The 26,982-nt window shown below is 49.1% G+C and overlaps 1 protein-coding gene across 3 annotated transcripts in view; it reads left to right on the top strand.

The window, feature by feature from the left end:
• Positions 1-16,152: 16,152 nt before the first annotated feature.
• Positions 16,153-26,982, top strand: part of VDAC1 (voltage dependent anion channel 1) — a 35,796-nt gene continuing 24,966 nt past the window's right edge. The window contains exon 1 of one of the 3 annotated variants that reach the window (XM_059174576.1): positions 16,153-16,273. The gene's annotated coding sequence lies outside the window, so the exon portion shown is untranslated. Of the gene's footprint in view, positions 16,274-16,721; positions 17,181-17,249; positions 17,399-26,982 lie in introns of those variants that run through there. The other 2 variants (XM_059174575.1, XM_059174574.1) reach the window with 2 other exon arrangements.

Here is a 26,982-nt window from a genome sequence, read left to right as displayed (position 1 = left end):
TTTTCTGATACCCCCCAAGGAAAGAAGTCACCTGAGCAAGATGAGCTCCATCCTGCCTGGAGCCTGTGGGTGGCCAGCGATGTTCAGAAGGAGATCCTGGGCTGGTCAAGTCCACAAACCACCAAAGAAAGATGTTGGCAGTATTTTCCCTTCAGTGGGGCCTGTGACAGTGAGTTGAAAATTGAGCACATTTGTTCCAGAATAAGCTAACTAGATCCTAAATGTTTTAGGTTTCTTTATTAAAATCTATCTATTTGGACTGTTCTTAATATTTGGTGTTTTTAATCTTTCTAGGGAAAGCTACAGATGGGCTTTTTGGGGAAAAAAACATGTACAAAGAATTCTACATCAGATCTAAAGGGGTTCATACTCTTCCATGCTGAGCTTTTAGGAAGTTGAGGTAATTCAGGGAGAAATGACTTGCTCAGGTGCCCCATTTCTCATTTGAGGTAACTTGGTTTTTAAAAGAAATTTATTTATTTATTTATCTGAGAGAGAGAGAGAGCGCGCATAAGCAGGAGGGGCAGAGGGAGAGGGAGAGAATCCCAAGCAGACTACCCCATGAGTGAGGAGCCGGATGTGGGGCTTGATCCCATGACTCTGAGATGACGACTTGAGCAAAAAACCAAGAGTCAGATGTTCAACCAACTGTGCCACCCAAGCGCCCCAAGGGCTAATTGGATTTTTCTTCAAAGGGCATTTTGGAGAGATGCGGTGCTGTTTGGAAGTCTCTGTTGGTCAAAAGGGGAGGTAACTTTCTTGTGGACCCAGAGGAAGGAGGCCCTGGACTCCTGGGCCCTGAGAGGGGTTTATTTTGGTGTTCCTGGAGCTCTTTTACCTAAAAGGGAGGTACTGACACCCTCCCACTTTTTTTTTTCCTAGTAATTCCTACAGCCAATGTGGTATTCAAGTTCACAACTCCGAGATCAAGAGTTGGGTGCTCTACCACCTAAACCAGCCAGGCACCCCACCCTCTGGTTTTCTTAGTCCACCCGATCACAGTTGTGTGGGAATTTGTTCTGTATATGTTGGGGTACCGTATTTGGAACCCCCTGCAGCCCCACCAAAGCTCCACCAGCAACAGCTTAGAAGTCTAGCAGAAACACTTCTGGGTCGACATCCCACACTCTTAAGGTGAATAAGACCTCAAGTGGCCAGCAGAAACACTTCTGGGTCGACATCCCACACTCTTAAGGTGAATAAGACCTCAAGTGGCCAGAGGATAGCGTGGATACCTCTAGTTCTGAGGTCTCAGCCTCCTCCAAGGCTTCAGGTTTTGGGAATGGGTCTCTAGCCCCGCACACTTCTTTGGCCTTCTTCTAGCGCCACCTCGTGGCTTATTCTCTCATAGCAACCGGGTCTCCAGCTGGCCACAGAGCGTTCCAGCCCCTGAAGGCTGCAGGGGGAAATCACCAGAAGGAGGTTTGCACACAAGAGGCACCCCAGACCAAATAAATTGTCATCTCTCAGGGCGGGGCCGGCATCCATGTTTTTCAGAGCTCTTCAGATGATACCAAAGTCAAGCCATGGTTAGGAATCCCAGCAAAGGTGGGTGGGGTAGGGGAAAATTCCAGAGGTTTTCTGAAGAGCGTGCTTCACTCCTTCATGTGGGCTGGCTTCAGTTCTCTGAAAATTCAGAGGCATGCAGAGGAGTGAGTTATGATCACCACAATGGAGAATGTTGTGAGTAAAGAACAGGGTCTGGGATCTGGCCTTGACATTAGTGTGTGTGGACATTTCATTGGGGTCCCCAGGTTTTCTGTGAGCATTTGCTCATTTTGTGTCTTATCTCAGAGAAAATATTCAAAAATCAGCATAGACACACTTTGCATTACCTGGAGGTCTATTAACTTGGCTCTGTCTCCCCAGGTTTTGGTATCCAAGGTCGATTTGGAACTTACTATCAATAAGATAACAAACAGAACTACTTTAGTACTAGTACTACTAGTCGTTGTTCAGTTGTTATGGGCTAATTAGCAAAGGGTAAAAGGACTTAATTGGAGCTGAATTGTTTAAACCAGATGAAAGCTCAGAGAATATTCCAGAACATTCTACAAATGAAGGTTTTTTGTTTTTTTTTTTTTTTTAAGATTTTATTTATTTGACAGAGATCTCAAGTAGGCAGAGAGGCAGGCAGAGAGAGAGGAGGAATCAGGCTCCCTGCTGAGCAGAGAGCCCAATATGGGGCTCAATCCCAGGACATTGGGATCATGACCTGAGCTGAAGGCAGAGGCTTTAACCCACTGAGCCACCCAGGCGCCCCCCAATGAAGGTTTTAAAGTAGTGCAAACCAAGAAAAGTCTTGGGAGAATGGAAATATCTTTTCAAAAGTCCTTCCATGCTTTCAGAATGATGCTGTAAGTTATTTTGAACTCATGAGCATCTGCCCCATGTTGTCCTATGCATGTTCACTTTGTGAGCGGTGTTTGAGATGGAGGAGAGGAGTCACTAGCACTTGGACAAGAAATGAAGTCTCTACTCCTGACCATGGCAGGCAAAACCCTGTACACTCTGCCTCTACCTTTCTTCCCATCTCCTTCCTTACTAGTCCACCCTCAACTGGCTTCATTCTAGCCACACTCAACTTTTTTTTTTTTTTTAAGATTTTATTGATTTATTAGAGAGAGATCGAGATCACAAGTAGGCAGAGAGGCAGGCAGAGGGGGAGGGGGAAGCAGGCTTCCCTCTGAGCAGAGAGCCCGATGCGGGGCTCGATTGCGGGGCTCGATCCCAGGACCCCGAGACCATGACCTGAGCCAAAGGTAGAGGCTCAACCCACTGAGCCACCCAGGAGCCCCCACACTCAATTTTTTGCTGCTTCTCAAGCATGTCAGACTTGTTCCCACCTCAGGGCTTTTGCACTTACTGTTTGCTTTGCTCAGACCACTCTCATCCCAGATATTTACATGGTGAGCTCTCTGAGTTCTTTCAGGCCTCAGCTCTGGTCTTTCCTGACCATTCTAAGTCAATGAGGACCCTCACCTAATTCTCCCCATTTTGTGTTCTCCATTGTAATCTTCACTATATGAAGTGTATCATTTATGTGTTTGTTTCCTTTTTATTGTTCTGAACCCCATGCATTGTAACTTCCTGAGGGTAGAGATCATATCTAGCCTACGATGCCTCCAAACTGGCAAAACCCCCAATCACATAGATGTGATTTTTTTTTTTAAAGGTAAGCTCTGTACCTACCATGGGGCTTGAACTCATGACCCCCAAGATCCACAGTCCCATGCTCTACTGATTGGGCCCGCCAGGCGTCCTTGTCAAGTGGTGATTTTTTTGTTTCCATGATTAACTTATTTTTGGGGATTCTAATGTAAGGAAGAGTTGTCCCTTCACGCCTATGTATTTATTTCATATTCATTCACTTATGAATGAATTATGAATGAATTATGAATTTATGAATTCATTCATTCATTTATGTCTATATGGATTCATGGGCTTTTTTAAAATTCTGTGGTTATAATCCATTAATATTGCTATTTATTTTGTTGGTCAAATTGTCAGTTGGGAGCTATTTCAGGTGGGCTCCAGTACATCTATCTCACTCTTTTTTTTTTTTTTTTTTTTTAAAAAAGCAAAGTTGTCGTTTCTGGAACTATAAATCTTCTACTTTCTCTGCCTCAGCCCTGGGCCCTGCCATTTTTTCAAGGAGTCTTGATTGATCTATTGGAGCATAGTGTGTAGAAACCAAGGTCTGGGTCCTCTGGGGACTCACTGTTACTAGAGTATCATTACTTCTAGGTCCTCTCCATGGACAGAGCTAGGAAATATTCATCCATGTAGACTCGTACACACACATCTCAAGCTTGTTCCTTCTTTATCTTCTTTTAAGATTTGATTTATTTATCTGAGACAGAGAGGGAGAGAGAAATAGCATGAGTGGTAGGGAGGGGCATAGGGAGAGGGAGAAGCACACTCCTTGCTGAGCAGGGAGTCTGATGCGGGACTCCATCTGAGGACCCTTGGATCATGACCTGAGCTGGAGGCAGATGCTTAACGAACTGAGTCACCCAGGTGCCCTTGAACTTAATTATTTATCAGCATTCACTAAGTGCTGAAATTTAAGTGACTGGCTAGGTCATTCTTTTGATCCAACACACATTTTAAATTCAGGCATGGCATTGCTGAACCTTCTTCATGTCACTATGAGTTTTGCTTCCCTTTTTCATGAAGGGAAAATTCTTTAAAAAAATTTTTTTTATTTATTTGAGAGAGAGACAGAGAGAGGGAAGCAGGAGCAGAGGGAGAGGGACGAGCAGACTTCCTGCTGAGCATGGAGCCTGACCCCGGGCTCCATCTCATGACTCATGAGATCAAAGGACCCGAGCTGAAACCAAGAGTCTGAGGTCTCACTGCCTGAGTCACCCAGGTGCCCCCCACAGATCTCTTTTGCATTTTTCCTTTCACTTAATATCTCTTGGGAATCGATTTGTATTGGGCTCCTTATTTTTCTTTCCAGCCGCAAGCCACTCCATTATGTAGTCCTATATCTCATTTTATTTAACCCCTCTCCTGTGCAGGAACACTTAAGTGGTTTCCAGGATTATGCAATTACATACAATTCTGCGGTGACTCGCCTTGTGAAGGCCTATTTTGTACTGTTGGAGGTGTGTCTGCAGAGTAAATTCCTGGAAGTGGGATGCTCCCTCCAAGACGTGAGGACAGAATCTTGTTTCCTTGCCTCTTCCAGTGTCTGGAGCTGCATTCCTTGGCTTCAGACCTCGTGTTCTGTCCACAAAGCCTGAAAGCAGCATTTTATTTCTGCTGCCGAGCGGCAACTGTAAACCACGTGGTTCCTCCATAAAGAACCCCTCTCTGGCTCTGTTATAAGGACACCCACAATGGGGTTCAGGATCCATCTGGATAATCCAGGATAATCAATCTCAAGATCCGTAATTGAATCCCTGTGGCTGTATCAAAGGAATCTGTAAAAGGCACAGATGGCGTGGAGGGATTGAGACCTCGATATCTTTGGGGATACTCTTCAGCTCACCACAGGTAATGCAGGCTTTTTTGAACTAAGCGACTTTAATCCCTACAGATTTACTTGAGTCTTCATTTTTGTTATAAAATCTGTACAAGGCAGGGATAAGAACTGGATGTCTTTCGGGTTCCTCACCGCTGAAAATCCTATGTCTGGCTTTAATTCTCTCTCTTTCTTTTCAGCTTGCAAACAGTTGGTCCTAAAGCTGAGTTTGTCACACAAAGGGTAGCTCTGTAGGGTGAGGTGTTTGTAGTCTGTCTCGGGGGTGACAAGTGATGATAATGGAAGTGGTGAAGAAGAAGAAGTGAAGAAGAAAGAAAGAAGTTGCTCCTCCTTTTTTCTTCTCCTCCTTTTTTGAAAGTTTTATGTAGGTATGTACATATGTATGTATGTAAGTAATCTCGACGCCCAACATGGGGCTTGAACTCAGGACCCTTAGATCAAGAGTCTCATGTTTCTCCCACTGAACCAGCCAGGTGACCCTGCAGCAATTTCTGTTGGGTCCCTTGGGCTCCCTGGGGAAGAGTCCTTGTTCCAGCAAATCTGGAACTCATTCGTGATTCCAGCACAAATGAAAAGTGGAGGGGGAAACTCTTTTAACCTGAGACTCTCTGGTCTGAGCTTTCTTTTCTTTCTTTTCTTTTTTTTTTTTTTTTTTAATATTTTATTTATTTACTTGACAGTCAGAGATCACAAGTAGGCAGAGAGGCAGGCAAAGAGAGAGAGGAGGAAGCAGGCTCCCTGTCAAGCAGAGAGCATGATGTGGGACTGGGTCCCAGGACCCTGAGATCATGACCTGAGCCGAAGGCAGAGGCTTAAACCACTGAGCCACCCAGGCGCCCCTGGTCTGAGCTTTCTTATGATGAGAGCTGCTGAATAGAACCTCGTGGAGCAGTAAATTTCCTGTCAATAGTTCTTTTTTTTCCCCCCTAAGGATTTTATTTATTTGTTTGATGGAAAGAGAGATCACAAGTAGGCAGAGAGAGAGGAGGAAGCAGGCTCCCCACTGAGCAGGGAGCCCGAGGAGCAGGGAACCTGATGCAGGGCTTGATGCAGAGCTCAATCCCAGGACCCTGAGATCATGACCTGAGCCAAAGGCAGAGGCTTAACCCACTGAGCCACCCAGCTACCCCTCCTGTCAATAGTTCTGAATGGATGCTAAAGGACCAGAAGAAAATGCTGGGGGATCTGGACATTATTTAGGACCTCACTGTCCTTCAGGGTAGGCATTAGCCACATGTGCTGTTTGATGCTTTATGCTTATTTTGTATGTAAATTTAAAAAAAAAAACTTTTTATTTTAAAATAACTATAGATTTACAGGAAGCTACAAAAACAGTAGAGAGGTCTCCTGTACCCTTGCCCCAGCTTCCCTCAATGGTTGCTTTTTTTTAAATGACTGTAACACAATATCAAAATGAGGAAATTCACATTGGTTCAATGTGTGTATTGTCTTGTCATTTTCCCACACGTGTGGATTTGTGTAACCACCACCATAATCAAGATACAGAACCGTTTCATCACCACAAAGCTCTCCCACATGTCACCCCTGCGGAGTCACCTACCACTCTCCCCTGCCACCACGCTTGGTCCCTGTTAACTGCTTCTGTTCTCCATTTCCATAATGTTATCATTTTGAGAATGTTACATTCACAAAAACATACACATGTGCTATTTTAGGTTTAATTCCTTAAAACTAAATCAAACTTAAAATTCAGTTCCTCAGGGGCGCCTGGGTGGCTCAGTGGGTTAAACCTCTGCCTTTAGCTAGGGTCATGATCCCAGGGTTCTGGGAATGAGCCCGGTATCCAGCTCTCTGCTCAACAGGGAGCCTGCTTCCCTTCCTCTCTCTCTCTCTGCCTGCCTCTCTGCCTACTTGTGATCTCTGTCTGTCAAATAAATAAATAAAGTCTTAAAAAAAAAAAAAAAAAGAAAGTGCTGCTTTATAGAATAAGACCAGATCCATGGTTCACGAATGCTGATTCATAGACCAAATCTGATTCATAGACCAAGCCACGAGATAGGCTCCTGAGTATATTACTTAACTACTACTGTATAATAAATGATCCCCAAATATAGTGGCTTAAATCAATCAATTTTTATGATGTTGTACACTTTCAGGAAGTCAGGGCTCAGGAGTGGTTCAGCTGTGTTGTTAGGTTCAGAGTCTCTCATGAAGTAGCTGTAAAATGTTGACTATGGCTATGGTCATTTGAAGGCTGGGCTGGGCTGGTGGACCCGGGTCCCAGTGGCTTCCTCAGGAGGCTGGCAAATTCGTGCCAACTGTTAGAGTGTTCACTTGTCTCCACTTGCACAGGACTAGCAGAAGAGGTTTCCTGAGTTGTGGGACTTTGAGTGTGCACCCTAGGACTATCCTAGACACACAAGGACAGCAGTTGCTGGGAGGTCTCCATGGCTCCCAACGTGGGGCTCTCACAGGGCTGCTGTAGCATCCTTATGACGTGGCTGTTGGCTTCTCTCAGGTAGAATAACTCCAGAGAGAGCAAGGTAGAAGCTCCAGTGTCTTTTCAGAAGTCACAGGACATCACTCCTGCTGCATTTTGTCATTAGAGGCAAGTCACCCAAAACTCTGGTCTACATTCAAGGAGAGGGGAACTAGGATCCACCTTTACGAAGGGAGGATTGGGAAAGGCTTAGTGGACTCCCTATAAATCCTCCACACTGGCCTATGGGATCCAGAGGGGATAAATCGGCAGGGCCTAGGAATCCATAGTTTATTCCCTGATGACCCTGATGTGCTGTCATAGACTTGCCTGGCCTCAAGGGCCCTTACCCCCAAGATGGTGGTCATCTCACCTACTTTAGTAGACACAGGAGGCAAGTGAAAGAAGAGTGACTCCAAGCCAATGGAATCGGTGAGCTGAGCATGATTCCTGAAGATTTATTCAATTATATGGATATCCCTTACTGTGGTTTATATGAACTGGGGAACCATTTAGAAAATTCTCCATGTAACATTGAGCCCGTTACAAATGATCATCACCAAACCATATAACAAAACCAGGGAAAGATAGGATACAATATACGTATATATCTCAAGTGTATATCACACACTTGAAGGATGGTTGAAAGGCTGTAGCAAGACATGGAAAAGGCCTGGGAATGCATTTGTTATACAAAAAAGAACAGAGTTGCAATTATGTAGGTGGGTGGTGAGAGGATTGGGAATACTTCAAAGAAATGCATGTTACTGTTGGTTTTCTTGACTCTTTGATAAAAGAGGGCCATTCCTTCTGCAGACCTTAGCTCAGCTGTCACCTTTTCAGAGACCTTTCAGACTTCTTAGTTAAAGCTGGTCTTCTCTGTATCATTCGGTATTTTAGTGCCTTGTTTGTGCCCATATAGCACTTGTCACATTTGCAAATGTCTATCTCTGCAGCCTGTGGGCTCCCTTAAGAGAGGAAGGGACTCGGTCTGTTTGTAAGCACAGTACCTTGGACATGCTTGTTGTCCAGGAATTTTTAGTTGAGGTATGAATGAGGTAAGGTCTGAAGGAAGGAGGAGGAAGATGTTGCAGGTGCAGGAGGGAGAGTTCGTGGCTGGTTGAGGGAGGGGAGGCTTGGATCAGCCTAGAGCAGTGGGCCCTGATGTTTAAAAGTCCTAGAGATGTCTAAAAGAGTCTAAGACTGCATGGGCCAATGCTTGAGAATCTGATTAAATCAGTGTTTCTCAACCTTGGCATAGTTTATGTTTTGGGTTAGATACTTCTTTGTTGGGGGGGCTGTCCTGTGTAAGATGTTTAGCGGCATCCCTGTCCCTTGGAGGTCAATACCACATCCTCCGCTGTTGTGACAATTAAAAATATCTGCAGATGTTGCCAAATGCCTCCACGGACTGCCCACGGAGTTGGGTCAGAAAACCGGTCCAGCACCCTAGTGAGTCTGAAATCTTTGCATGAATATGAACTGGGGATGTAAAAGAGGGACACCGAGGCCTGTCTCACATAGGAACTGCTCTCTTGAGAACGCGTTCTTCAGACGGCTGGGTGACAGGTTTGGTGTGTGCTGCCACCTGTTGGTGGATGGCTAGGAGTGCACCCATGGCAATCCAGACCGTGGGGACAGTGAGGCCACTTGCCTGGCAGGAGGGCCGGCAGCACGGCTGGCCATGAAGGGCTTCTCCTTGAGGGGCCAGGAAAACCCCAAATAAGGCCAGCCAGGGTGTGCAGCAACCAGGGGAGCCAGGGGAACAGGACATTTTCCTATCAACTTGGTCAAGTGTTTAATGATGTGTGTGTTAAAAAACGTATTTATTTCTCTCTTCCTTTTCCTGCAGACACTATGATCCCTCTTCCTTAGAAATCCTCCGATTTGGGCTTGGCCCTCATGGGTTTGTATCAGGACAGGGACCCTTTGACATGGGGTCATGCCCACAGCTTCTTGTTCCTCAGCCATTCCCCTTGGCCAGACTGCTGGTGATCCCAGAGGCAGCCCCCTCTCACAGGCTACCCTTGTGGAGGTAAAGAGGAGTGGGGGAGTGAGGACTGACAGGGGAGAGGGCAGGAGGTTGGCACCTCCAGTGGCCAAACCCAAATTTACCATCTTCTGGTACACCTGCCCCTTCTTTGCACCCCCAGCTCCATAGGGACAGCACCAGCCCTAGTTACACAGCCAGAAACATCACCTCCATCAGTGAGTCCTACAGGCTTTGCTTCCTCTGTGAGTCTACTTCTACTTCGTCTACCCTCCCACCTCCACTGCTGTTTTCACCATTGTCTAAGGCTCCCTCATCCCAAGCCTAGGCCAGTGCAGTGGCTTTGTTGGACTCTTCTATTCCATGCAGTGTTGCCTGAAGTCAGACACCTGTGGCTGCACTGAGCTGGAAGCTTGGCCAGGGCAGGAATGTTCTAGATGGCGACACTCACATATCTGCTACCTGGGGTTGAGGATAGGGGTAGGGATGTAGCCCAGTGTCTCTCTTCTGCAGGGAATGTTGAATGTGTCTGGGGGACTGGAGATACAAAAGGCAAAGAAGGGAAGTTCCTTGGCCTCTAAAACCTAGGCTTAGAACTGGCAGACTGTTCCTTCCAGCACATTCTGTTGATAGAGGAGGACCCAAGGCCAGCCAAGTTTTTATAGGAGGGGAAGTAGACTCCACCTCTTGGTGAGAGACTCTTGATGGTTGGGAAGAACTGGATGCCATCTTTGCAAACAACAATTCTCCATTAAAGATTCACTTACTCACTTCATTTCTGCTAAAAAGCCTCCTGTCAGGCTCTCCCTGACTGTCCTGAGTAGACCCTCCCTTCATTGCTGCTACCCTTACACTGCCTTAATTTTCTACTGGACCTTTATCAGCACTTGACATTATAGTTCATACTTAGTGGTTAACTTTTAGTCTTGCCCACTGCACAGTAAACCGCAAGAGAGGAAGGACTATGTTTGTTTAGTTCATTGTTAAGTCCTCAATATCTCTAAGTGCACTTGGCCCATTGTAGGAACTCAGTATATATTTGTTGAATGAATGAATGTTCCAGAGAAATTTTCTTCCATAGCACTTACCGAAGTTCATCATTACACATAGATTTGTATGGTGATTTGAGCAAAGTCTATCTCTTCCACAAAGAAATGCCCACCATTATTTTACATTGCTACTTCTTAGGGCAGTGTCTGGAAAATAGGAACCCATGATGAATTTTGGCTGGATGAATGAACTCTGAGTGGAGGGGACAGGCTGCAGGGCAAAAAGTGAGGCATCTTCCTAGGGAATCATCACAATTTATAACACACCGATGCCAAATCTTGAAGAAGAGGGCTGTAAATAAATATGTTCTGAGGGGTCTCATTTGGTTTAACAATGGACTATTGATTTCAGCTTGGTCATGTTTTCACAGTCCTGGGATAGAGCCCCATGTCCAGCTCTGTGCTCAGTGAGGAATCTGCTTGTCCCTCTGCCTCTGCTCCTCTCTTGCTCTCTCTCTTTCCCCCTCTCTCCTTCTCTTGTTAATAAATAAATCTTTAAAAATTTTTAAAAAATGTTCTGAATTGCCATTCTAACCCCCCATTTGGAGCAGCCACACCCCGAATTTCTCACTGTGAGGCTATGTAAGGTCACAGAATTTCTCTGAGGACCACCGGGGGTACTTCTGAAAAATGCAGGTGGGGGCCCCACCCCCAAAATATTAATGGAGCACCTTGAGTGGGGAGACCCCACCACCTGCTGTAGCAGTCTCCCTCCAGGTAATTCTCAGGTCAACCACAGTTTCAGAAACATTGCTTTCCTTTTCTGTGTTCTAAGTTTGTGTTTCTGGGGGCTAGGTTTTCCTGTAGACCACCTGTGTCTATTAAGTCTTTGGTAGGTGTATTTATTTGTTTCTCTCAGAAGGCTTTGTAAACCAGCCATCTATTCGATAATTTCTGGAAAATAAGGCGTGTTTCCTTCCCTTTTGAGGAACCTGATGCTCAGGGTCATGGAGAGATCATATGGTCCAATCCCCTGTGGTTGGGCAGGACCATGCTTAAACCATAGCAGACAGAAAGGAAGCAAAACTGGGTTTCTCCTTCTGCAGATTTACAGGGGTGGAATTAGGAGGTTTGTGTCTGGAGCTTAGAGAAAGAAGAGCAGGGTCCTTGGTACAGTTAGTTAATGGGAAGCCAGTCTTTCCCCAGGGGTGAGGAGGAACTGGGGAGGGAAAGGAAGGGTGAAAGGGTTTAATCTGCTTACGTAAGAGTCATGGAAGAACTTGTTTTGTAATGCCACAGCAGCAGGGCTGCTAAGTTTAGATTTGAACCTGAAACTTCTGAACCTCGAGAGGCATCTGAGGCTCTCACAGCTCCCTGTGCTGGTGCTGGCAGGAAGGGTTGTCTATGTCTCTGGCTCCGTGGTCTCCACCTGGGCAGCTGGGGGAGATGGTGGGCATTAGAGGAAGGAGAAACTTAACTAGTTTTAGGAAAGCTATGGCAGGGGCCCACGGGTGGCTCAGTCCGTTAAGTGTCTGACTTTGGCTTAGGTCATGGTCACGGGGTCCTGGGGTCGAGTCCCGTGTCAGCCTCCCTGCTTGGTGGAGAGCCTGCTTCTCCCTCTCTCCCTCTGCTGCTCCTCCTGGTTGTGCTCTCTCTCTCTGTCAGGTAAATAAATAAAATCTTTACCAAAAAAATTTAAAAATGAAAGCTATGGCATTTGCAAAGAAAACCCTGATGGTCAGCCCAACCCCCACAATGTTTCCTCCAGCAAAGACTCCAGTAGGTCATGTGGGGGGGGTGGTCAGGGCACAAGAGACTGGGGGGTGGTGGTGTTGGCAGGAACCCTTTGGCTCAGTAGCCAACCTGGCTGCTGATTTGTTGCCTGCCTACCTGTCAACTACCCCCATCAGCCAGAAGGTCCCACCCACTAGCCAGGACAGAGCTGGAGTCACTGTTGGTGGGGCCAGTGAAGAAGCAAATACTCTCTTGGAGCCCCTTGGAGGGCCTTGGGGAAGAAGAACCAGCAGGCACTGTGGTCTCAGCTAGGGCAGATGTTGCGTCTGAGAGAAGACCTTGGTCAGCCAGGAGAAATCAGGAGAAGCCAGTCCTCTTCCCACAGAGGTTATGTGTGTCTGGGTGTTTGTGACTGGGGGTGGGGGTTGGCTTAGGGGAAGGGCTACGAGAGAGGGAGTACAGTCCACAGAACCATTCCCCTGACACCAATTACAAGTTTCAGTGTCTCCAAGATCACCTTTACATGTAATAATGTACTAGAAGGACTTGCAGAACTCACTGAGGGCTTTTATACTCATGGTTATGGTTCTGGAATATTGCCAACTCAGGAAGTGCCCTCAAGCCTGGGGGACCGGAGATTTACTGGGGCTTCATAGTCAATTTTCCACGTAGCTGACATCAGCTTCCAGTCTCTCTGGAGGTCCAGCTGCTACTGTGTGACTCAAAGCCCCCACCCTAAATCACATTGTTAGCTTATCCTGTGTGGCCAGCCCTCATCCTAAACGAAGATACTCCTATCTGTCATGATCTTGCAAGGGCTCAGATATTATTTTCCAGAGCTAAGGGCCAGTTCCAGATTCCAGAAGCTAAGGGCCAGTTCCAGACCTCTCTTAGAATGAGGTGAGGTTACATTCTTTATCATGCAGAGAGATTAAACAGTCCCCTCTGCCCACAGCAAGTCTTCGAGGCCATTCTTCCTAGATGATTGACAACCCATGGGCATGATTCCTAGCTGTCTGGCCAGGAGGACTGAGAAGAACTGTCCCCAGAGTGTGCCACCTGTCCAGAGGGAGGAGTGGGTCACCTGTCTTGGCGCTGTGTGCCCCTCACTATTTAGATGTCTTACCGAACACCTGCGATGTGAACAGCATTCTGAGGAGATAGGAGAATCAAGAGCAAACCGACTGTGAAAGAATTTTAAAGTGAGTTCCAAGCTATTAAAGAAAAAAAGGGTTGATCTCAGAGTAAGTACAGAGTGGGGAAAAGAAACTGCTTTAGATTGCACGGCAGGAGAAGGCAGCTTTGAGGAGGTTTTGTGTTAGCTGAGAATGAGAAAGGAAGCAGGTTCGGGAAAGACAGGGAAGAGCGTGCCTGGTGTAGGGCACGTGTGCCCCTGCTGCCACGTGATGTCTCCACACAGATTGGGAAAAGGCATCCGGAAGCAGAAACATAATTGCTTCCTTGGGGCTGACACAACCCTGTAAGGACCCAAGGTTTCATGAGCCCCATCTGGACGGGATCTTAGCTCCACCCATCCCCCTGGCCCCATGCTTGTGGTGTGTATAAGCCTCAGGACCCAACATGGAAAACTTGGACAGACAGTGTCTGGAAGCAAGCCCCTTTGGGGCAGCCCTACCGGCTAGGTACTGGAAACCAGGCCATTTTAACTCCATCTGACCTTGCTATATACCTATACCTTTCAAATAATGTTTTGCCTGTTAGCAGAGGCCATGGTGCAGAAATTGGGAAATTCTCCCTTAAGTCCCAGACCTTTGAGCAGTGCATGAAAGTTTCAATGCCACCCAGGTGCCCCCATAAATTGATTGTTTTAGTTAGTTTGTTTATTTATATATTTATTTTTTTAGTAATCTCTCTACGCAACGTGGGACTCAAATTCACGACTCACAGTCAAGAATCACAAAGTCTCAGGGCGCCTGGGTGGCTCAGTGGGTTAAAGCCTCTGCCTTTGGCTCAGGTGGTGATCCCAGGGTCCTGGGTTGGAGCCCCACATCGGGCTCTCTGCTCGGCAGGGAGCCTGCTTCCCTCTCTCTCTCTACCTGCCTCTCTGCCTACTTGTGATCTCTGTCAAATAAATAAATAAAATCTTTTTTTTTTTTTTAAAGATTTTATTTATTTATTTGACAGAGAGAGATCACAAGTAGGCAGAGAGGCAGGCAGAGAGAGAGAGAGGGGAGGAAGCAGGCTCCCTGCTGAGCAGAGAGCCCGATGCGGGACTCGATCCCAGGACCCTGAGATCATGACCTGAGCCGAAGGCAGCAGCTTAACCCACTGAGCCACCCAGGCGCCCCTAAATAAATAAAATTTAAAAAAAAAAAAAGAATCACAAAGTCTTAGGGCGTCTGGGTGGCTCAGTGTGTTTAAAGCCTCTGCTTTTGGCTCAGGTTGTGATCCCAGGGTCCTGTGATTGAGCCCTGCTCCGGCTTTCTGCTCAGCGGGAAGCCTGCTCCCCGGCCCCCCGCCCTGCCTCTCCAACTATTTGTGATCTCTGTCTGTCAAATAAATTAAAAAAAAAAAAAAAAAAAAAAAGGATCACAAAGTCACGTAAATTGAAACACAACTTTCATTATTAATACTGAATAAATTTCCTTCTGGTATTTCTCTCTGTGTGTCTGTATATATAATTTTTTAAAAACCATGGATATGATGTTGAAACTTCTTGGAACTGCTTTAAACCTAGGAACCTCATGGTTTTGGATAGGCAGGAGAAAATTTTTTATTGTGTTTATCTTGCGATGTTCCCAGGATCTGGTCTCCATCTCTCTTTCATTGGTTGGCTTCATTCTTAGGCAAATCTTTATTTTAAAAGCCCCTGGAAGTCTGGATGGAGTCTGGATGGGGCATTGGTCCATCCCGGTAGCCGATGGAGTCAGTTCCAGCAAAGCTTGAGGACTGATAGAAGGGGGAAAAGGGTCATTCCCTCCAAAGAAAAGGGGTTAAACCTGATCTGGGTTTGTTCATAATTACAAGAGAGGACCTGATTGGCTGGTCTTGAGTCACGGGCCCTGGTAGACAGAGTGAAGGTGGGGCTGGGGGTGGGGGTGCTAAGCCTGGCAACTCAGGAGGCCTTATTCAGTTGTTCCCTGGGGGCTGTGGTGGGGATAGGTCAACACTAAGGTCTGAAGATTCTATGTCCCACCAGGGTTCTTCACTGTTTTCTGAGCACTTACTTGCATTGTCTTCCACTTTAAACTTGCCACAGCCCTCTTAAGTTGAAGCTGAGCAGTGAGCCCTGTTGCTCAGGGTCACACAACCAGTGAGTCAAAGGGAACTCACCTGTTATTAATATGAAAGCAGCACCTAGGGGAGCCCCAGAAGGAACTCAGAGCAGGTGGGGCAGAGGGAACTCTTCCCAAGCTCAGTGTCCTGAAAGAGGGTTTGGCAAGGAGTGGTGCAGAGGAGGGAGCCCCTCGGACATTTGGTCTGAGCATCACACCTACGCTTCACTGGCACAGGGTGAGGAATCTGCTCCTCACTAATGTGAGGTTTCCAGAGCCATCTGGTTCCGCCCTGCCTCCCTGAGGTCCTGTCCGACCAAAGTCCACTGAACTACACTCATGGGTGACCAGTGGCTTTCCTTGCCACACTTTCTCCAGGAGTGTTCCGGGGCCCTTGTGTGCAAAGTGGGGATGAGGAAGCTCTGAGTCCCCCAGTCAGCCATGGAGGCGCTTACCGGCCTGGGGAGAGTGCGAGCATCTGTCCTCCAGGCTCCAGGATCTCAAGAGGTTTAACTGTGCTTGCTCACAATTCCAATCAGACTTCAGCTCTCTATAGAGCCCAGTACACCGTGTCACCACCTCCACCCGTAACCTAGTGCCCTTCTTCCTCAACATCCCACCCCCACTGGAACCCCAGTTGCCCTTTCCCATTTAAGCTGCCATCTCTTTCCAGAAGCCTGTCCTGACTGCGTCTGCCCACGCCCCACTTGCCTTCTCCTTGAATTTGTGCCACAGCTGGTTGTGAACGAGTGTCCTGATTTCATAAGCCGGCGCCTCCTCCACCCGGCCCCCAGACGCCTCAAGCCTTGGAGAACGTTTGTTGGCTGAGGTGAAAGACGCGCGGAATCTTCATCAAGTTACGAAGGGATTCATTCTTGGGAACACTCAGAGGTAATTCTTGGTGAAGGAGACCACCCGCTCAGGCCTAGCAGGGAGCCGCCACGCTCCACCCGCGCTCGGCGGGAGGCAGGCCCCTGCTGGACGCTGATCTCCTCCCCGGAGGGGCCCTCGGCCGGCCAGAACCTGCATGACGTCTGCGCGCTGTGAGACTCAGCAGGAGACATTCTGGCGAAACGCAGTTTTTACTTTTTTCACTTCTCAAAATGCTCGGGAAATGGCTACTAGCAGTTTCGTTCCATGGAAAAAGTGTCTGCTAATGTGGAGTGCGAACTCGGCGCACAGGGGAGTTTGCTCAGCGCGTCGCCCTCGGCCGCCGCCGGTCTCGGAGAGCCTGGGGTCAGAGGCGCGGAAACATCCTCCCGAGCCGGGACCTGGGAGCGGCCGAACGACAGTTGTGGCCGCTCCTCCGTAAGCCCGCCGCCTCGGGTGCCCAGGTCCCCAGCCGGGCCTGGAACTGCTCCCCAGGAGCCCGATTTAACACCGCTTGCGGGCTTTTGCCAGGGTAGGGGTCCCTGGGGTCACGGAGGCCACCCGGGCTAGACGCTGGTCCAGCATCACCGCATCATTTCCCGGAGGAGAGCGATTTTCTCCCAGCCCCAAGGTCGGGATGTGGGCCCAGGATCCCGCGCGTCTCCTTTTGGCGCAGGTCCCCCCCTCCGGCCACCGCTTAGCGAACCGGAAGACCCTCCTCCCTCCACGCAGGCTTCAACCCCGCGGAGTTCCAGCCGAGACCGGCCCGCATGGGCGGCCGGCACGCGTGTCCCCGCGCACGCACACATCTTGCGCACGTCAGTCCTCACGCCGCCTCATTCCCGTGCCCGAGCACACGCAGCTCTCACGCGTGCCCGCATACCCAATGCGCACACGCACCGGTGGCGGGCACTGAGAGCGCAGGAAGGTAAGGGCGCGCGCCCACAGGGGCTGGGGACCCGGGCCCAGGCCTGGGCGGTGTCCGGGGCGGGCTCAGGGGCGGAGCTCGCCGGTCGGGGCGCGTAGGGTCGGGGCGGGTCCGCGCCGCCGCTGTCCGCGCCGTCCCGCCCTCGGCCCGCTCGCTTCGTTCTTCTCACTGCAGCCCCCGCGGTAGCAGCCGCTGAGCCCGCCGCCGCCGCCGCTAAGGTAGGCGCCTCGGGGAGCGGCCCGCGCTTTGCGGGCGCCCGGGTTTGCGGGCCTGGCCCCGGGGAGCTGACCCGGAGGCGGTGGGGGGAGGAGCGGGCGTGGGCGAGGGCCCCAGGGTCAGGCCCCAGGGAAGGAGCCGGGGCGCCCGGCGCGGGCCTGGCCGGTCCGCGGCGGGCACAGCAGGCCGCGCGGGCCGGAGGCAAATGGGCCCTGGTGGGGGAGCGGGAGGCCGGACGTCCGGGGGCGCCTGCGGCTGGGACTGGAGCCTGCGGGGACCTGCGGGAACCTGCGGGCGGAAGGGCACGGGCCGCCGCGGGGAGGCCAGGCCGGCTCCAGGTCTAGGTGACCTTTCCCGGCGGCGCCCTCTGGCCCTGGATCCCGCCAGCGCGGGTCGGGAGGGGGACCGCCTTCCACCCACGCTTGCCGGGCTCGGCCCACGGACCTGTGCGGGCCATGCTGTCGCCGCGGGGATCAGTTCCTGTGACGACCGTGGCCTTTCGCTCCCAGACCCACAGGCCGTGTCCGGCGTGTCTGGTCCACGCCCAGAGAAGCTGGCGTCCGGCACTTGTCCGCGGGTGCCAGCTCCTTACCGGGCGGAACCGGAGGCTGAGAGTCGACTTAGGCCGCTGGGGCCTCGGCAGTAGGCTAGGCCTCGGGAGAGGACGCCCCGCGGGGAGCGGATGTGGCCTCCTTGGCCTTAGGAGGGATTCCTGGTTCGTTTGCTCATTCATTCACCGAGTGCGGCTGTGCTTTCACGAAACTGGTTCACAGCCCTTGGATTTCAGAGCTGCGGTCCTAGTGACTGGTCCAAGGTCACGCAGCCGAGAGGATACCAAGCCTGGGTTTTCTCATCTGTGGCATAGGAGCAATTATATAGCTCTCCTTCTTTGGGTTTTTGGGGAGAATGAAATGAGTTGCTTAGCGCAGAGCCTTAGATAGAAACCTTGACAGCCTTGAGGCTTTTAGGGAGGATTTATCCCATCCTCTGCAAACCATTTTAACTCCACGTGGTGTTCTGGAAAGGGTTCAATAAACATAGCTAGCCCCCGTTATTTTAAACATTATTACTAAGCATTTATGTGCCAGGCATTGAGTAACTTTCAGGATAATTCATGAAAAATCCTGTAAGTTTATCGACAGACAAGGTCAGGCGGAAGCAGGAAGTTGCATGTGGGTGCAGATCTGAGGGAAGCCTAGCCCTTGACCAGCCTCACTTCTGTGGAGAGATAGAGAATGGACCCCTCCTTTGCTTAATACTTGGTTGGCAAGGCCAGGGCAGACTGCCCAGGACTAGCCTTGTTTCTCCACCCCGACTCTGGACCGAGTTCTACAGGGTTCGGCTTAAGCCCTATGCAGCTTTGTTTTCAGTGCCTGGGGTGGTGCCACTTGGCGCACAGTAGACTTGAGAAGAGTCGATGGAGGTAGATGCACTCTTGAGAGGCAACTCACCCTTACTGATAGGAGGATAGTTTTTAGCATTGGAGCACATGGCTTATAGTAGGTGCTCATTAAGTATTTCTGAAATTATTGAACGGGCATATGTCGTGGCTGCAGGCCCCGACCATAATATCTTGATCTTGGACAACCTTTCTAAGGGACATGCACATCTCGTTCACTTCTAAAATATAGCCTTGCTTAGCAGGGTCACACGTGTTTCAAGAGCTGCAGTGGAATGTACAGCTCTAGAGTGCTGAGAGGTGAAACTGTTTCCTAATTTGAAATAACTTTTAAACATGTTACCTTCATTCTGTGACTTTTCATGTCCTGTGGGAAACCTGTAGAACTGGTGTTTCTGGGCCTGCAGGGGAGGGTGACCCAGGTGAATGGGATTCTTCTAAGGTTTTGGGCCTGTTTGCTTTGCTCCCTTTCTTTCTTTCTTTTAAAAAAAAAAAAAAAAATTTTTTTTTTTTTTTAAAGATTTTATTTATTTGACAGCAAGAGATCACAAGTAGGCAGAGAGGCAGGCAGGGGGTGGGGGGAAGCAGGCTCCCTGCTGAGCAGTGAGCCTGATACAGAGCTCCATCCCAGGACCCTGAGATCATGACCTGAGCCAAAGGCAGAGGCTTAACCCACTGAGTCACCCAGGCACCCTGCGGCAGATGTGGGCAGTACCCTTCAAACTGGTGGTAAGGAGGGACATTGACCCCCCATGTTTACCAGTAAGATGCTCCCAAGACACTGCAGTTCACTCTGTCCTTGGTGGAATTTCTCATGGCCTGACGTCTTTGTTGGTGGTGACTGAGAAGAAGGGTCTGTGGCCTTGGAGTTCTCCAGACTCCTCTGGTAGCCACTGAGGAAATGTGACCAGTGGGATCCTCCGCTGGGCCTGGGCACCTTCCTCCTTTGACTGCTCGCCCTCGGGGGGGGGGTGTGTGGGTGATTGGGTATCCATGCCCTGTACCCAGAACTGTGCTGGAGAGAGGCGTGGAGAGCAGATTGCGTTCACAACTTGGGTCTGACATGAGCCATTTGATCTAGTAGTACAGGTCAGGTTGCTGTCTTATTCCTCAGTTTCTCCAGTGTGTGATCATCATCATCAAAACAGTTCTTACTAGAGAGCCTGCTTAGCGCCCTCCTGGGGACTTCACATATGTTCTGTGACATTGAATCCACCATCCTACAAGCCTTGGGAGAGAGGTACCATTGCTTCCTTTTCGTGGGTCAGGAGGCTTGAGCACAGAGTTGGGACCAGGGCTGGCAGATTCACACTGAGGTTGCCACACCAAAGGGCCCTGTGATGAGCTAATAGATGTGAAAGGTAGACTCTGCTGTCCAGCAGGGGAGTGTTCTTTCACACTGATCTGAGTGAACCTGTGTATGGCTGGGTGTAGGCTAGCTCGCTGTCAGGAGAGTGCAGTCTGTGGAGTCCCCCCTCTTTGTTATAAAGACGATGACCCTGGGCATATTAGGAGAAAGGTTAGTTTTTCCTGGAATGAGGTAGGAGGCATTCTAGGACCTACGTGGAGAATATTGAGCTAAATAGTACTTCATTGTCATCAGGGAGGACTTTGGACCCTGTGGTTGAGGGTGACCTTTTGATAACTTGCATAGCACCTGTAATTATACTAGGAAATCTGTAAAATGCAAACCTCTAACAAAACACTATCTGTGGTTGTTGCATACCTCCCAGGTACCATTTACTGTAGTAAGTGTTTTATGTTAATAATCTAATTCATTTCTCACAGCGATGCTGAGACAGGTCCTCCTTCCCCATACTAGAGCTGAAGAAAAGTGAGACTTGTCTTGCCCAGGTTACATATCTAGAGAGTTGTGGAGTGATATTGGAACTCAGGGCTGCTTGACTCCCAAATCTACCTGCCCAAGCACTATTTTTTTTTTTTTTTAAAGATTTTATTTATTTATTTGACAGTGAGAGAGATCACAAGTAGGCAGAGAGGCAGGCAGAGAGAGAGGGGGAAAAAGGCTCCCTGCTGAACAGAGAGCCCGATGTGGGGCTCAATCCCAGGTCTCTGAGATCATGACCCGAGCTGAAGGCAGAGGCTTAACCCACTGAGCCACCCAAGTGCCCCAGCACTGTCTATTTTAACCCCGCTAGGTCAAGCCAGGTAGCAAGGCTCCAGGGAACTTGAGGAGTCTGAGGCCAGGCAGGAGCCCTGGGTGCACCTGGGACTCAGACTTGGCATGTTGCCTGCCAGCCCAGGCCTTTCTTCCCTTGATGGGTGGAGAGGCAAGCAGGGTGTCCCCAAGTCAGTTACATTGTCATGAAGCTTCTTATGGAAGGCTTTGCTGGGGTGGCCTACCTCCCAGAGTGTTTTAAAATAGAAGCAACTGCCTAGGAAGCTGGGCTGCCCAGTGTGAGACTGTCGTGGAGTAGGAGGGAAGGACAGCTGCACTGGGAACACAGACTTGCTACCAGGACCTGCGCTACCAGCGCAGGACGTTGGCTTTGCCAGCCCCCTGTAGACCTAACCAGAGGCTGCCTTTGTGGTGAGAAATTGTGTGTGAGATGGGGGTGGGTGGGGAGGCTTCTGATGGTGTTGGCCCAGTATATTGGCTTTCAGAGCTGGCCTTCTACTGGGGAACTTGCTTTTCCTGGTCCCCAGACTTAGGGGGAGGTGCTTTTATTCGAATCCCTGGCTGGTCTGATGCTCCTCCTATAAGCTGGCCCAGTTCTGCTCAGACAAACCACCTCTAATGCTGTTAAGAGAAACAGCAGAGCCAAAGGCTTTCCTGCAGTTTTCCTTTTCTGAGGGAAATTCAGGATGGTGATGGTGATGGAGGTGATTGCTGTGTTGGTCAGGGTCCTTGCAGGGATCAGGTGCAAACTTATGTGCGGTAATCAAAGAAAGCATAATGAAGAGATCATTTGCAAAGGTGTGAAGAGGGTGTGGAGCATCTGACAAGTGATTTGTGTCCCTCCAACCCCCTACTCTGGGTCCTTTGGAACCTGGACAGGGCCCCTTGGCAGGAGCTGTGGCCTGGGAAAGTAATCCGAGCCCACTTGAGGCCAGCAGGGAGGGAGCTTGGGGAATGAATACCCCAGCCTCACTCTCCCATCTTCTTCTGGTGCCTCCTCTTGGCGAAAGCCAACCATCCTGTGATAGCAGTCCATAATGATCAGCTCTTGGGGCATAGAACAGGATGGAGGTGGAAAGTGGATCTGGAGGAGCAAACAAAGACTATCCAGAATGGGGACACCTGGGTGGCTCAGTCAGTTAAGTGCATCTGCTTTCAGCTCGGGTCATGATCCTGGGGTCTTGGGATGGAGTCCTGAATCGGGCTTCTTGCTCAGGATGGTCTGCGTCTCCCTCTGCCTGCTGTTCTCCCTGCTTATGCACGTGCGCTCTCTCTCTGACAAATGAATAAATAAAATATAAAAAAAAAAAGAATATGCAGAATAATGGATTATGATTAGCACTGCTGTTTATGGAGCACTCACTGTGTGCCAGACATTCCTACATGTCCTGCCTACCTACCTTACTTCATCTTTGCAATAATTCTGGTGGAAAGGCATTGTTGTTAGCCCCATTTACAGATGAGCAAAGTGAGACCCTGGGAATATAAGTTTATCAAAGTCTTGTCCAAAGTTACACAGCTGGTAGAGGCTGGTGCTTGTAGAAGCCCCATCAGTCTCATAGCTCCTTCTAGAAGTCACTAGACCTTGCTGCCTGGGCACCCAGATGGGCTGGGAAATGCCATGGCAGGGTGGCTCCTGCTGTTTAGGTCCTAGCCCTCTTGTACCCTTGCCCTCGAAGATGGTGTCTCTCAGCACACTAACCTTGCCTGGAAGACTTTCCTGACTGAGCTGAACACTATCCTGTTCCCTGTGTCAGCCACTGCAGCAGTTATCCCCTCTCTGAGGATACCTGGATCCTTCTGCCTCTGCCAGCGAAAGTGCCGTGCTGCCTGTTGTTAGGCTGGGAAGGGCGGAGAGGGAGGGAAGAAGGCTTTGGAACAGGTAGCTCAGGCCATTCTCAGGTATGCTAAAGTTAGGGAGTTCTGTCTTACTTCTGCCTCCTGATAAGGGTGGCCTGAGCCCCAGGTGGTCACCTGGGAGTAGCATGTGCCTCCGACAGGCCTTGCCTGTTAACCCTGCCATCTCAGTGTAGTTTGAATCTGTTCTTGGAACCGGGATAGATAACTTTCCACATGGCTTTTCCTTTTGGCACCTGCCCTGCAGTTAATTGCCTTTTAGAATGTGGTTTATTGCAGCATCGTGAAGGCAACATAGCTCAATTTCACACACACTGGTTAGATTTTTTAGTTTTTCTGTTCTTAAAAAAATTACCAATATATACCAACAACTTAAATAATGAAGTGGAACAAACATTGAAAATCCTATTTTAACTCCACTCCTTCCTTAAGCCCCTTTTCCTTTCCAAGCGGCTCCCAGGCAGCCACAACTTACAGGTGGGCCTACAGCTTTTCCATCACATGCAAATGTGTGAACATATGAACATGTATGTAAAAGGGTTTTCCTCTAGTAACATGGAATTGCACATTGTCTGTGACTTATTTTTTTCATTTAACTACAGCTGGCCCTTGAGCAGCATGGGGGTCAGGGGTGCTTACCCCCCATGCAGTCGAAAATCCTTGTACGACTTTTGACTCCCCCCAGATTTAGCTACTAATAGCCTGCTGTTGACCAGAAGCCTTACAGGTAATATATAGTCAATTAACACATATTTTGTATGTTATATATATTATGTTATAGTAGACTAAGCTAGAGAAGAAATATTAAGAAAATTGTAAGGAAGAAAAAATACATTTACAGTACTACACTGTATTTGTTGAAAAAAATCCACATAAAAGTAGATTTGTTCAAATCTATGTTGTGCAAGGGTCAGCTACATATCAAACATAGCTTTCTTTGCCACCAAGCATAAACCCATCTCATTCTTTTTGATTACCACGTGATACTCCTTAGTTTGCAAGCCTCCTGATTTTATTCATTCTTTTCCCTGTTGACCATTTACATTGCTTTTGGCTTGTGTGTTGTCAGTCATGCTGCCGTGAGCACCCTCTTGCACTTGTCTTTGGGTGCCTTGGGTGGGTTCCTCACGGTTGAATTGCCACTAGGTTAAGGTATGCCCACTTAGGCACTGGCCAGCCCCTGTCTCCAAAGGGACTGTTCTGTACAGAGTACTTAACACTTGGCGTGAGCAGGACTCAGCATTTTCCACACCAACAGTGGATGTTTTCATATACGTTTTTGCCAGTTTGTTGAGTGAGCCTCTCAAACACAGATGTGTCATTCACTTTGAAGCAGCTCCCTGAGGCCATTAGAATAAAGTCCACACCTTGTTCTGAGGTCAGAAGTGGCAGTGGTCCCTTCTGAAGGCACTGGGTCTCTTCAGCCCCAGTGGAGCTCCCCTTAGGTCACAGTGGGGGTGAAGGGTCTCTCCACCAAGGTGGATGTGGGTCTCTCCACCCCCTCTCCCTGGTCGCCTTGCACCTTCCCTATAGAGGGAGAGCCTGCTGCCTGGCTACATTGTCATTTACTTAGACTCTCTTGTCGGTTACTAAGTTTCTATTTTTTTTTCCTCCTACTATAAAAATACTTTCTTGCTCCTTGCACATTTACGCATTAAACAGGCATTTATATTGAATATCTGCTACGTGCCAGGGCTTGTCATCTTTGACACATACTTTTTACATATTTCGGATAAATTTAGGCATGACAGGCTCTGGGATGCTTTGAGTTCAAGGTATGATTTGGGGGTAGGTGTGCACTGTGGGAGTGTTGGGGGTGCTAGGAACAGAGCAGCGTCACTGCCAGGCAACTGATGAGTCAAGGAAGCCATGTCCCCCCAAGGCAGAGGTTATGTAAGTGTTATGCAGGCCATGCTAGGCGATACACTATCTCTACCCTTCCAGCTTCCAGTATGGGCTGGATTTTCATTCCTCAGCTGGAGTGGAGCTTACATAATCCATTCAAGGTCAGCCAGGGTATGGTTGGGTAGGTAGCCTAGCAGGCAGTGGAGGGTTACCAGGGGCTCCTGTCTCCTGCTGTGATTTACTAGTCTTTCTCAAAGTCATCAGTGACTGGGGATGAGTCTGTTCAGCCCAATCCTGTCCATCCCTTGTGTTTTACATATCCTCGGAAACCAGGCTCCCAGGCTCCCAGGCTCCCAGGCAGACAGCTGGGTTCCTGCTTTTCCTAGGCAGCTTTCTGGCATCTGGCCAGGGCTGGCTGCCTTCCTATGTCAGAGTGCCCCACTTCATGCTCAGTCCCCAGAGGCTGGGCTTCTGAAGGCACATGGGGTGGATGCTGCAGAGACAGATGGTGAGCAATTTGGAGCTGATCTGGGTGGAGGTAGGGGCTGGGGCCAGGGTTCAGTTTCAGAGTCAGCACAGGCGGGAGGTTACTGAGAAAGCAGGATGCCAGGCTCTCTTCCCTCTGGTCCTGGCCTGAGAAAACATGAATGGGAATTGTAATTTCTACACCACAATTGTTTTTGCAGTGGGTACTGAGGACTGTGTAAAAATGGGCATATCCTGGGGGCTGTTGGCAGTTGTAAAAAAAGTGGAATCTTGGCCCTTGCCTCTGTCCTCCAATAAATGCAGAAGGAGACTGGGTGGGGAGAGCAGAAGACAGCACCAAAAGCACAGGGAAGCTGCATTCCACAGCACTTGGGGGCTTCCAGTGAAGTGGGAGTCATCCTTTTGCCTTTTTTGGTGGGTGTGTGCTCAGGTCCAGGAGTGGGTTTGGCTCCCACTCAACTGGGGGTTGCTCTGCATCTTCCCTGCCAGGGGCTGAGTGGGAGCCACATGGAGAGTCTGGCCTGATCCACACTCCCTCTGTGCCCCCAACTCCTTTGTCCTTAGAGGGTAATCTCTTTAATGGCCACAGCCATGTACTTTAGGGTGATATTTGCTGGCAGTGGAGTGGTTTTTTTTTTTTTTGACAGGTGGCTTTACTTGTTCGGTTTTGGGAATTAGTGACGAGTGAGGGTATTTTGGGAGCATTAAATGATGAGTGATCTGCCTTTTCCCTGAGGGGCAGACCAGTCCAAATATGAAAGCTGCTCCTGTCTGGTGAGGTGGGTCCTAGAGCCAGCAGAGGGTACTTGGGAAGGCCCTGGCGCCTGAGGTACAGGGAGGTCTTAGCTCATCTGGAGATACTGCCACTGTACTGCTCCTCCCCTCCCCCGGGGCTGTTTGTGGCCCAGTGGGGGAAAGGCAGCTCTGAAGAGGGGTGCTTAGTCCACTGATTCCTGTTAGCATTTGGGCCCTTAGCTGAGATGTTGTGCAGATTTCCTTGGGGCTGCATAACTTCAGCCTTGGACACAGGGTTGTTTCATTCCTTCTCCTTGGAGGAAACCAGGGCAATCTGTGGCCAGAACATACGCGTATGCTGGCGGTATTCTGTTTGGAGGACCTGGTGGATGGTTTCCTGCTCTGTTTCAGGGGTGGATGTGTCTGTGAGGTTTGTTTTGAGGGGAAGGGGAACAGGTCAGGAGACAGGAGTCCCCAGACTTGCAACAGCCAATGAGGACAGCCTAAAATGGATCTTCCCCCATATTTTTTGTGTCTGACCCTAATGTGGACTGAGCTATCCATGGTTCTAGCTTGATCATGTGCAAGAAATAACAAGAGCAACAAAAATAGGATAGCGTAAACAGCTCACTGGGCTGCTCTACTCCGCTCTGCTCTGACACAAAAGTGAGGTGAAGCAGAATTAGCAAAACCTCTGAAAAACATAAAATAGGACTTGGACCACAATTTTATAATTGTGGTAGTTTATAGTTGTTTATTTTCTAGTGCACTCATTGCTTCTTGCAGTGTCTTGGAAATTAAGGAAATGCAGCTCCCGCTTACTGAGAACATGCCATGAAGGTGTTTGTTTGTGTGAATACATACATAAGTGATTTCATGTGGGGTATATGCAGATTCAGTTTGGCAATTTAGGCATACTGTATTTTAAAAATTAATGGAACCATCTGTGGGTTTATTGAATTTCCACTAATTGAGGCTAATGATTCTGGAAATGGAGAAGATGCATGTGATGGTTGCTGTCTCGTGGCTTCTCTCTGCCTCTGTGTGTGCTGCCCTGTGTTAGGATTTTAATGCTGTGTATGTACTACGTCATAGCAAAGCCTCCCAGGGACACAGTGTGATCT

This window comes from Mustela lutreola, chromosome 5 (genome assembly GCF_030435805.1).
Source record: "Mustela lutreola isolate mMusLut2 chromosome 5, mMusLut2.pri, whole genome shotgun sequence".
Classification (NCBI taxonomy): Eukaryota; Metazoa; Chordata; class Mammalia; order Carnivora; family Mustelidae; genus Mustela; species Mustela lutreola.
This window is presented reverse-complemented; position numbering and strand designations above follow the sequence as displayed.